General features: G+C 32.4%; 1 protein-coding gene across 1 annotated transcript in view; it reads left to right on the top strand.

Annotated features, from left to right (window-relative positions):
* The first annotated feature begins 538 nt into the window (after positions 1 to 538).
* The window catches only part of LOC126969791 (uncharacterized), a 37997-nt gene continuing 29568 nt past the window's right edge, over positions 539 to 8967 (top strand). The window contains exon 1 of the mRNA XM_050815356.1: positions 539 to 546. The gene's annotated coding sequence lies outside the window, so the exon portion shown is untranslated. The remainder of the gene's footprint in view (positions 547 to 8967) is intronic.

Raw genomic sequence — 8967 nt, 5'->3', positions numbered from 1 at the left:
GTCAAAATTGAGCGGGAATTCGCGCTTGAGGTCAACTGCAATTAAAATGGCGGGGGTTTTAGTGCTTATGCATACAACTCATTCCGTTCTTTACGTACTGTTCTAATAATATCAGTATCATGCCGGTCTTTATACTGTAATCTCATGTATTCAATTTATTATTTATGGTGATGCGAGCCATCGACTCCCGCTAGAGTATAAATACTGATGTACAATGGACATTTTGTACGCTTGACTTTATCTACTTACGTATCAAAATTTTTGAACGTTATTTTCACCCGACTATAAATACTTTATAGAATAGGTAAGATATTGTAAATTTACGCATTTAGGTGTTTTTAGACATATAAAGCTTTTAAAAATATTGTCTAAATTATAGCCAATACTTTTTTTCAATTTATTATTTATGGTGATGCGAGCCATCGACTCCCGCTAGAGTATAAATACTGATGTACAATGGACATTTTGTACGCTTGACTTTATCTACTTACGTATCAAAATTTTTGAACGTTATTTTCACCCGACTATAAATACTTTATAGAATAGGTAAGATATTGTAAATTTACGCATTTAGGTGTTTTTAGACATATAAAGCTTTTAAAAATATTGTCTAAATTATAGCCAATACTTTTTATTGAAAGTGTATATCAATGTCTCGTACATGATGCGAAGAGTATGAAAAACACGGAGCGAGGAACTAGGATTTATGAATACAATTGCGAAATCAACGAAATTAGATGAATCTATTCTCTTCTATTCGGCGAATTTAAGTTAGCATGTTTAAATATTTGTTTAAAAATAAATTTCCTTAAGTCTATATTTTTTTTTAAATTAACCATTTAAACAAGAGGCTAAGAAATCATTGCTGTGGGGGGTAATTTTTTTAATGCTAGCGGTAGATGCTTAGAATTATAACGCTTAGACGTGAGTAGGCCCAAGCGAAATGAAGCAGTTTCAATGTGGTCGTTTATGACCACATACGTTTCAATCAAATTTATCATTACACAATCAGTTCAATCAAATTTAATTGAAAAATTACACACCGTGCAGTGATAGCAAAAGCGTCTTGTAATTTAAAAATTATGATAAGAAAAGCACATTTCACACCTAAATACTATTTCACAACTTTTAATTTAAGCTTATACATCCGTCAAAAAAGCAAAATAATTTGTAAATAAAACAGACGCCATTTAAAAAGTATGTTGCCAGCTTTGTAAGTACTATACACCCCGAATTCCTCCACTGGGATAGTTTTTTGTGTTTATTAGTATATATTGAAAGGAGTCTATAATGTCCGACGCCACATGATGTTATAAGTATTCAAAGTCAAAGTCAAATAATCTTAATACAATTAAGCTTAAACTTATCGCTTTGAATAGTCAAATTTAAATTTAAAAGAATTTAAGAGAAATACTTAAACAATTATTAAAAAAAGTTTATCAGAAAAGTTTTAAAGAATTTATAAGAAATTTAAAACAAGTAATTACTGAATTTACCATATGTTTGGAAAAAGTTGAGCTCGTGAGAACATTAACTGCCACTCTTTTTAACCAACTTCCAAAAAGGAGGAGGTTCTCAATACATCGGAATGTTTTTGAAGTGAAACTTGTTTAGATAAACAAGTTATATGCATATTTCGGAAATTGTTGTGCCACATGGAACTAAAATCGTTGAAATCATAAATTTGCGTGGCGGCCATCGTGGGTTTCAATAATTATCCCAAATTCGTTCTCTGTACCCTCGAAAACCTCGAATACGATATCCATATCGTTGAAATCATAATTTTGCACGGCGGCCATCTTGGATTTCAAAAATTATCACAAATTCGTTCCCTAGGCTCTAGAAAACCTTGGATATAGCTGGGAACGGCGCCTCTATCGCCTCGCTTTTTCGTTTCATCGAGTTTCAAAAAACAACGATTCTAAAGATCTTCTTTACTTACACTTCAAAAATTTTTGCAACAATAATTATTAAATACGTGATGTTTTAATTAAATTCTTAATTTATATTATATTTCTTCTTTCTTTATTACATATAATCTAGTATTTCTTACAATTTACTAATTTATTAACTTGCAACATTATTTTGATGTCTGTGTTCACACATTAATTATAATGTTACTTCTATATTGACAGGAACTATGAATGAAACTATCCTTCTGAGCGTTATTATTATATGGGTAGATGATTGTATAATTTTTGAATCGAAATTTTCCAAGATTTACTGTTGTCGTAATTAAAATTATTTTTTCTTTTTTTCAAATTTATGTAACGAAAGAGCGATTTCTCATGGAGAGAAAGCATGACGCAAGAGCTAACAACTGATTGCATATAAATAAGCCATACCACATCAAATGTTATGCTAAGTCAAAATACTTAGTAGGTACCCAATTACCTAAGCTGAGAAACAATAATTAATGTAAATTAAAACTTAATTATATACAGTTTTAATTACAACAAAATAAAATTTAATTTACTAATCACCAGTTGTTAAGCATAATTTGTTTATTATCCATTAAATTAACAATTTATTGGAAAATCTAATAATCCGCCAAACGGGCAACCACCATTCCACGATCGGATGGGGCAAGGTCAAAAATACCAAAAATAATAGACGTGTATTGTTTCTATGCGAGTGGTAAGAGTCAAACAATTTTTTTAAAGGAGGATATTGGCTTTTTCATTAATTTATTAATAAGACAGTAATCACGAACATCATGTTCACGAAACATCCTTACACAAACATTGTATTCAAGCTCTAAAGATCGGTGCATCCAATTTAGTTTTAATTTATATTAAACAGTTAATCGTTTATTATTTTTTATGAAATATTTGATGTTTAAAACGCTTTAAATTTAAACACGGTTCAAGTATTGGATACAGCATAGTACAAACTAATTTGTTTTGTATATTAAAGCCTTTGTCTCTATACCTTCTTCTCACGAGCTCAAGTATTTCAGAACATATGGTAGATTCAGTTTATTCAACACAAAATACAGTAATTGTAAACGTATAATAAAATTCGGTGACCTGATGAGTAAAATCGTAAAATGCCAAAGGATATCGGAACACAAATCTAGCATGCAATTGACAAATCAGTTATCTACATTATAGCTTATAGAAATTGGATCATATACTTTAAGGTAAGTATGATAAGGTAGGTAAGGCTGTATAAAAGTTAGTTATTTTTACAGATTTTTTTAATTATAATAGTTTATTTTTGTATCTGTAAATCAAATACCTAAAATTGGTTCAAACAAAATTATTCAGATTAGCTGTTTGTATACGACTAAAGTAAAAGAGCAGTGATATTTTTTATGGAAGAGGAAGCTTATCGAGTCACCTGGTGTTGAGTGATTACCTCCACCCACACACTCCAGTCACACCAGAGGAATCACGGAGCGTTTACTATGAATGAATGTTGTATCATCCCGGAAACAACGCACAAGGAAGTTTGTAATGATGGTTCACCTGTAAACCAGCAAATTGTAATATGAACAACTTGTGCACGATGGTCTGCTATCCCAAGAAATCGTGAAAATAGCGCATAATTGAAACTATTCCTCGACGGTTTATATAAAGCTTTTATTTATACAAAAAAATATTCCATATCTACAGAATGTGGAAAGAAAATTCAATGTAATAAAAACATTTCTATATTTTTTAGACAGTGCAAAAAAAGACAACAAAATATTCCTAACTTTTATAGTTGGAGCCATGATAATCATTCAATCCAGATAAACATTGTATGAAATTTTATTAATTGTACGCCTACACTATTTAACATGACATAGTCTTGTTAGTTTAGTATAGAAAATTGTATTATCTTTGTAATAAATTAAAAATGCTTTCTAATTTCGAATGAAAACTATGGCGGTCTTGTGTGAGAGAGGTAACCTAGCTCCGCTCGATTCCTCAAGGCCGTTAGCTTGTTCCCCAGCCTTAAACCAAAGGGATATAAAAGCAGCCGGTCAAACAGCTCTTCAGAATACTTCTTTTTCAGACGCTTTCTTTATCGTACAAGGGTTGAAAAAACGTTATGCATTCCAAAATCGAAAATTGGTACGTGTCGATTTCTGGACAGGCTTCTAACTGTTCATTTCTGAAGGTAACGCTGTTATAATAAATACGAGAGAAACGTTTCAGTAACCCTGAATGACAATAGACAATCACAGATAACTATTTATATCTAGCACATGAAGGTCAGAGACAACAGAACTAGAGCATTAAAATGGTAGTGTTCAATGTAACCGGAAAGTGTATTACATTACACATAATTTACATAGTTTTATAATTTGGTTAATTGGTACCTTGCTATAATAAAATATGTAGAATTGCGAATAGTTTTATTTTTCGTTCTCAAAGTTGGCTATTATCAAATTTTATGAGACTAAAATGTTTGAAAGCATTGGTTTGTTTTATATTTATGAGAAAATATATCAACTGCAAAACTTAACAATTTTGAACGTAGTTTAGGTATCTGTATGTTTGTATGAGTCTAGGCAGCATGTACTTTTTTTTCAACTCATTTTAGCAGTCTTGGAAAAATATGAATTAGTCGTCATTCAATTCACATCAGAGTCTAGATGATACTTGAAAAAAAAAAGTTCCGCTCGAGAAAATTGCACAACATTTAAGTTCATAAAAATAAGTTTGGGTGTTTGAAAATATCTAAAAAACTATTAAATACTTTTAAAATCCAAAAAAAAATTAATACAAGGAGGAATATCCATTCGTTTTCTGTTTAAATGTGAAAATTGCAAATGTTGCTTATATTACAGCTTTTCCTATATTTTTCCGTTTTTCTTCTATGGAGCTATTGGAGAATTTTGAAAATCTTTTAATTTTCTGTTTCTTACTAACAATTTACGTAGTTGAAATATTAAATAAAATACATTTTCACCGACACCAACGCTCCCTCCCAAAAGATATACAATATAATCTTATTTACAAGTCCTCTAGGAAGAAAAAAATACTTAGATTGATTGAAAGGGTAACAATTTTGGAAAAAAGTGTCTCTAGATTAATTTAAGAGCATTTGATACTTCAAGAGCAGCCTCAATAGACTTAACAAATGCGGTACAAAATGTTCTTTGATATGAAGTGTCTACTATAACGCAACGCCAAGGAATCAAGTCATAAATAGAAGACACCATAAAATAGATGTTAGATAAGTTATAATTAGCGATGGTTAATGATTGTGTGGTGCGAGCGAGAGCGGAAACGCAGGCGGTAGCGGGGAGCGGCGACTCGGAACGTTGCGCACTTGCGACACTCGTTACAACCAAGGCTTGCGTTACAAGCAAAAGCGTATGGTTAAATTATATTTAGGCATATACATCTTTATGCAGAAAGGTAAATTAGCTTATTTGGTACTAATACGTATATGTAGTAATTAATAATTTGTTAATTGTATACTCAAACTTAGGTGCAGTTTATAATGCATGGTTTCTATATTCATAAACTTTGTTATTTGATCTGTTAAAGTTTATTATTCAAATTTTGAAAAAAAAAATATAAAAATACGAATCCAAAATTTGAAAAGTGACAAAATATATAATCTTTGATTAACAATATTACCTAATGATTATAATATATGGATTTAAGAATTACGATGCCTCACAGCTTCATCACCAATTCGGTGCTACTATGTATCTTAACCTGATTCCAGCCGCCGATTTCCACCTTAAACCATACCCCACAAATTAGGATATCATCCCCAACATCTGGATAGGTGGTGTCCCTCCACCGTGCGGTTTTAAAAAAATGCACGTACACTTTTTTGTATGGCCGGTAACGCTCATTTGATTTTTCTGGTGTTGCAAGAGAATGTGGGCAGCAGTGATCAGTTAACATAAGGGTCACCTGATGTTAAGTGATCACCTACGCTGGTTTGTCCTCTCTTTCATAAAAAAATGCTAAAGCTATTCGTATATATATCGATGAGTAGTTCCAGTGGTCCACCCAGTGGTGAGACAAAGCCATTCAAATATTACTAAAACAATAAAATCTCAAAACATTTTCAGTATAAGAGACTATACCCGCTCGTACTTGTCCGAACGAATTCTTTAAAATATTTTTATTATCGCAACAGCTTATATTTTGAACCAATCTGTATGATAATGCAATTTGCAATGCTGTTTCTAATCGATACTCTAGATTTCTTGAGAACTGTCTAGATATTTCTTCATTGTTGTGATTATTTTTGACAAATCTGTTTATTGGAGTGGTTGGTATGACATAGTTTTTTTAATGACAATAAGGGACGAGATCAGCAGGATGTTCAGTTGATGGTAATTGTTACGCCCTGCCCATCATAATGAAAATAAAAAACCCAAAAATTCTGATCGGAATTAGTTATCGGTCTTTTTTTATGTATAAGGAGGACAAGCGAGCGTACGGGTCACATGGTGTTAAGTGATCACTGCTGCCCACATTCTCTTGCAACACCAGAAGAATCACAGGAGCGTTGCCGGCCGTTAAGGAAGGTGTACGCGCTTTTTTTGAAGGTACCCATGTCGTATCGTACCGGAAACACCGTACAAGGAATTTTGTTCTTCAAATTTTCCACGTCTAGGCATTATTTGTTCCAACGTTTGTATATTGTGACGGGGCTACGAACCAGTCTCAATCATCTATAACTACAAATCAGCCTTGAGGATCTTTAAGTTTTATTAACCCCACAAGGGATCCAGAAGGGTTTCGGGACTGAACATGTGGTGACTGGATGATTCTGATATCGAGAACTCTGCTTTATGTCGTAAAGAAAGTTATCATTATATTTATGTAAGTTATTGTATATTATATAAATTATACAACTATGAGAAATATCTATATTAATGCTTTTTTGACATAGAAAGCTTAAAGTCAATGTCAAAGTCAAATAAACTTTATTCAATTTGGCCTAAACTAAGCGCTTTTGAATCGTCACTATAAATATTCCTTTTAAATTACTGAATCTGCCTTATGTTCAGAAAAACTAGAGCTCGTGAGAAGATACAAAAAACTCAACGGCCACTCTTTTCAATCAATAGAGTATTTTACAATGGCTGTAATATACATAACAAATTGGTTTTGTATGGTGCTGCATCCAAGATATGAATAGTGTTCAAACTTAAAGGCGTTTTAAATATCTGATATTTTATAAAAAAGCAAATAACAAAGTGTATAAATATAAATTATTGTATATTGGATGCATATATAGCTTGAATTCATTGTTTGTGTAAGGATGCTTCGTGAACATGATGGTCATTATTACTGTCATAATGAATAGTGATCGCATCTAACAAATACAATGATTTATTAACCATAACAGGCCAACCAGGCACCACAAGCAGTACCAGTTCACGAGTTGACGCAAGGACCAGATATCGTTCCCTTCGCATATATCTGAAGAAAGTGGACGACACGACAATCGACGCCGCCGCAAGCAATGCCATTTTAGTCAGTATGACGAACCGTGTTATATGCACACATGATAACTACAAAATCTTAAAATTAATGCTCACAAAGCAAGCCCACTAAACGATTCTATGTAATGCAATTACAGTGCACATATAAACCAACCATTACATTCATAGGATATACATATGAAGAATTATTATTAGATGGGCCAGGAGCATCTATTTTCCATCCTTCTTTATCCTCTATATCGCAAAGTAGGCTTTTTGGATACGGCGATTCTTTGTATGTTTTTTTTAATTTAGCTAGAGTTTGACATGTAAGTAATATTATTTGGAATTTTATTAAAGAACTGTACACTGAGACATACAAATGTATATTTTTATTTTACCGAGTTCGTTTTTGGAATAGCTATTTCATTCTTGTTTCTTGTGTTAGTTTATAGCATGTATATGTTCATTAATTCCTTCATTATAATAATTCCTATGTGTTGACAGTGATTTTTAACGGATCCTCTAAATTTCTTACTATAGTATAGACTATAGTGGATTATATTAAAGATAATAATGCTTAGTATATAATAATGCTTGCTTAGGCCTGGTTCTACAATGACCACATAAATTGTGTCTATTGTATTAAATAGGCTAAACATTTTGTTACTATGATTTATTATGTGTGTTAAATTATTTAATAAAATACCCGAATGTGTACAAAATTTACCCGAATATAAATTTAGATTAACTCTTAAAAAAATTCTATTGACATCAGTATATTATAATGTAAGTGAATTCTTGAATTGTCACATGGATATTTAAATTTCTTATTTATATAAATAATAATTGTAAATCACTGACATTTGCATGCTTTGTATAGAGCTGAATAGCAAACTGTAAGCATTTGTACTATACCATCTTGTAATGAAACCTATTCAATGCAAATAAAGTTTATCTTATCTTATCTTATCTTATCGTATCTAAAAGATTGGCTGGGAGTTTCTTATCAGTTCTTCTCCCCATGTCAAAGACCCTTTTACATACTTCTGCGGTTCTCAAAAACCGTTGTAGTTTTTTTTACTAATTAACGTTTTAGTAATGACGTCGAGTATTTTTGTGGCATCTTAAGATATGGATATTGCAACTAAAATAATGCTTAAAATGATCAAGTTTTTAAACCGGTGTGTGTTGCCAGTGATGACTTACGGTACACAGACGTGGTCGCTAACTATGAGCCTGATGAGATAGCTCATGGTCGCTCAGAGGGCAATGGAGAGAGCTACGCTTGGAGTTTCCCTGCGAGATCGAATCAGAAATAAGGAGATCCGTAGAAGAACAAAGTCACCGACATAGCCCAAATAATTTCGAAACTGAAGTGGCAGTGGCAGGGCACATAGCTCGACGAACAGATGGCCGGTGGTGCAGCAAAGCCCTGCCCAAAAGCGCAGTGTTGGAAGATCAGCATAAGATGAACTGATGTTCTGGTCAAGATCACCGGAATTGGTTGTGTTAGAGCAACGCAGGACCGATCGTTTTGGAGGTCTTTGGGAGAATCCTTTGTCCAGCACTGGACG

The sequence above is a fragment of the Leptidea sinapis genome, chromosome 19 (assembly GCF_905404315.1).
Source record: "Leptidea sinapis chromosome 19, ilLepSina1.1, whole genome shotgun sequence".
Classification (NCBI taxonomy): domain Eukaryota; kingdom Metazoa; phylum Arthropoda; class Insecta; order Lepidoptera; family Pieridae; genus Leptidea; species Leptidea sinapis.
This window is presented reverse-complemented; position numbering and strand designations above follow the sequence as displayed.